Genomic DNA, 4,030 nt, shown 5'->3' with positions numbered 1-4,030 from the left:
TCTAGTGGATTAGGAGATCATTTTAGGAGAGATAAAATAATATTTCTCATCAAAGCGAAATATTTTTGACCAACAATCTACCGAGATATTATGTGAAAATATGTAGAATATGTCAAACTTTAAAATGACAAATTCATACTTCTTTACCGATTCTTAATGCTCACTAGGAAGATACCAGTATAGATTTCATGATTGGTCTACCAAAAACTCAAAGAGGTATAGATTCTATTTTTGTTATAGTTGATCGATTTTCCAAAATTATATATTTTATTCCTTATAAAAGGACCATTGATGCTTATTATATTGCTAACCTTTATTTCAATAAAGTGGTCCAACTTCATGCAATTCCTAAATCTATTACATTATATATAGAGATACTAAATTTTGAAGAAGTTTATTAAAGAAATTTGAACAGATGGACAAACTTATATTATTAATAGAACCTTGGGTAATATACTATGATAATTTGTTGTTAAAGACCAAAATATTGAGATCTAATGCTACCTCATGCTGAATTTGCTTATAACTACGTGGTTGATCGTTTTACATGCAAGAAACCATTTGAGATTATTTATGATCGTATCTCACTGAATTATCTAGATTTTGCTATGATCGTAATGGCACTAAGAGGAGGGTGAATTAGTGCTATAGTAATTTTAACCTATTTTAAGATTAGATCGATAATTCTATATTAGAAATGTGTTTAACCAAAAGTGCAAGAAAGGGTAGCGAGTGAAGTAAATCAATAAGTAATAACAAAGCAAAGGCAAGAGAAGGGATGCAAATTGATTTATAGTAGTTCGGTCTTCCCTACTTACGTCCACTCCTGATTTTTTTTCCCTCGAGGTCATCAACTTTCACTACCGATCTTCTTTCTAAAGAGCAAATGTTAACTACCCTTATTATAACTTTTCTTCTTTTAACATGTTTAGGAGAAAACCTTCACACTCTTAGAGAGAGTTTACAGCACTTTTGTACTTAAGATTTTGTGATTCATTAAGCAAGTATGAGTGATATATTTATAGACACCAAAAAGCTTTAAGAATCGAGTTAAAATTTTAAAATTTTAAAATTTTGAGGTATTAATGGTACTACCATCGGCACCGGGTGATCCTACCACTGGCCTAGGCGGTACTACCATCGAAAAAGCATAAATAGTACTTTTCGATTGACTCAAGCAGTACTACCACTCATGCCTACTTTAGGTCATCAATTTGGCCTTCTAATAGGCCTAATTTGGCCCTAATTTAAGCCTAATATATTTCTTGATAAGTTGGCATGGTTTTGGCCCAATACCAACTCAATTTGACCTAAAAAGTTCTTGATCAAGATTTTAATAATCCAACTACATATCTGGCACAATTATGAAGCTTTCAATATGTTGTATATCATTATGACATATCGTTCGATCTTTTGGCATTTCATTCAAACCTTCAGCACATCGTCTTTTTCTTTGAAATATCGCTTAATCTATTGACATGTCAACTTTCCCATGACATATAATCTTTTGGCGCAATACCCAATCTTTCTTGCATGATGCCCAAACTTATAGTACGAAGTCAAATCTTTGGCATGTCAATCAATCCTCCGGCTCGACGTCTAATTTTCGATATGATACTTTTCCTAACACAACATCCAATTGTTCTACTTCAATAATTTACCCTTTGATGGTTCGAGTTCGTGATCAAAGTATTTCTTGCGTCACTTATCGCAAAAGCATACTAGTCCATAAACTCATCAATTGATTTCATTATCAAAATTTAGGATTCAATATATTTTACTAAAATACATAAATCAACTTTATCAAGTTTAAAGGGAGATGATTTTGCTATTCCCATGATAAAAAATTACGAAGAAGTAAAGAAGAATCATAAATGATAACTAAGTTTACAAAGAAAATGCCAACAAGCATAGTCCGTGCAATGAACTTTGAAGAAAAAGATCTTATTTGAATATTTTAAAAAAATATTTTTCAGCAAGAACTTACAGATAAATTGGAAGAGAAGAAAACTTTCAAAGTTCTTAAAAAAAAAACAATGCTTACAAGATTGAACCTTCTCCTAATATTCATACTCATTTTACATTTAACATTTAAGATTTATCAATTTACCATAACAATAACGACGATAACTCGTGGATGGCTCACCTGAGAAGAATAATGCAATACATAGTGAAAATTGAATGGTCTCACGTTTCAAGACAATAGGTTTCAAACTCAATTATGAAAATTATGATAATTTAACATCATCAGAATATAATGCATGATGAATTTAATATGTATTATAATTTATACTTGACTTTTAATAAATTATGACTCGTTAAATAGGCCATTAAGGAATTCGATATATAAAGAAGAAAGATTGATGAAGTATTTTTATTTTTAAAACCTTATCAAATTTTTATATTTAGAGTTAGTAACTCATAATTATCTTCCTTTCTTTTGTGTGTGTGTGTGTTGTTTCACGTCACCTGCGCAACTCGGTCATTCCATCTTTGAGAACCATGAGTGATCCTTTGCGTGTGCAAGTTAAACGTCTCTCGGTGCAAATTACTAATTATGATCATACCGATATATGCACGCACCCATACCATACGAAATACAAATCCTTTACGCCGTCTCCTATGCCTCCCTCCCTCTCATCATCTTACATCGACGACACACACCTATTCCTCGAATTGTCGTCGTTAACCCAAAAGAAACACTCGAGCCATCCTTACCGTCGATCTTACGCCGACTTGTCGTGCCCTTTTAGTCAGTCGGTCGTCGTCGTGTCCTTCTTCCGTGAGGGCCCAAAGCACTGCCACCCTCTTTCTCTACTGGGCCCCACAAAGATTCTTCCACGCCATCGTGGGCCCCATGCCAAGTCATTTCCGGTTGCGTGGCGCCCATCGTATTTTTTGTCCCTATGCGTATTGACTGAACACCCGAGGATGGATACTGTTCATTCGATGAATAACAATAACAATAAGAATAAGAATAATAATAATAATAATAATAATAGTTTCATTTGGTTTTCTTGTGTCTCGGACGCTGCAAAAAGTTGGAACCACTTTTGGTGCACTGTGCTTTGGCTTGTGAGGAAAGAGAAGGAGAAGTGGCAGAGCAATTGCTAAATCCCAAATGCTTCTTGTTTCTTTGTCTCAGACTTTATGTCAAAAGGTCACAAATCCTTTCTTCGGGCATTGTTCTTGTCCAACCCTATCAAACTTCATATCAAACATCATGTCCTGCAGGAACTCACCACCTTCAGCTATGTCTGCCAGTGAATTTAGCTTCTTTTGACTCCCTCGAGGCTAGAAATGTAAGTTTATGAACACCCTAAAATGAGTGAAATAATAAATATTTTTCATCCGTAATAGACTAGAATTCGAAACTGCATAAAGTTGAGACTTGCTATCAGCTAAAACTATACAGCTTGGGATTTAGAGACTGCAAACACAACATGGTCACAGATGAGGCACTTTTTGGTCTTTAGATCTCTGCATACATGTGGTTGCAATGCCACACAGCCTTGTCCTGCATAATATGATACCATCAGGCCCATCAAATCCCACCACACAAGGCACATATGACATGAGTGAAGCAATAATTTTGGTGGAGCCATGCAGCTGTTGCAGGACATGATAGGGCACCTTTCTTGCAAGAAACCAACACCACTACTCTCAACTATATGTCTATCTTTAGGAGATCAGACTTTTGGGGCACACAAAAAATCTCAGCACCAGACAGCATGTCCTTTTTAGGATTGCAGTTTAATTCCCCTGCCATTTGGATGATCTCATCATGGGTGCAATAATCTTAGTCGCAAAACATGGTTAGCTTGAAAGATTGATGATAGAGGAAAGCAAGGATGCCAAGAGACAGTCCCAAGATTCTTCAATTCATGTAACTAACTACATGAAGATCTGAACTCTTCGATATCAACCTGCTTCGATATCAACCTGCTCCGATGCATACTCCGGTAAGGACAGATGCTTAGGATATGCCGTAAACAAGTTTCGTGGAGAAGAACCTCCATCCGACACGATA

The sequence above is a fragment of the Musa acuminata genome, chromosome BXJ3-5 (genome assembly GCF_036884655.1).
Source record: "Musa acuminata AAA Group cultivar baxijiao chromosome BXJ3-5, Cavendish_Baxijiao_AAA, whole genome shotgun sequence".
Classification (NCBI taxonomy): domain Eukaryota; kingdom Viridiplantae; phylum Streptophyta; class Magnoliopsida; order Zingiberales; family Musaceae; genus Musa; species Musa acuminata.
The sequence above is the reverse complement of the archived record's forward strand: the minus strand, read 5'-3'. Positions refer to the sequence as shown.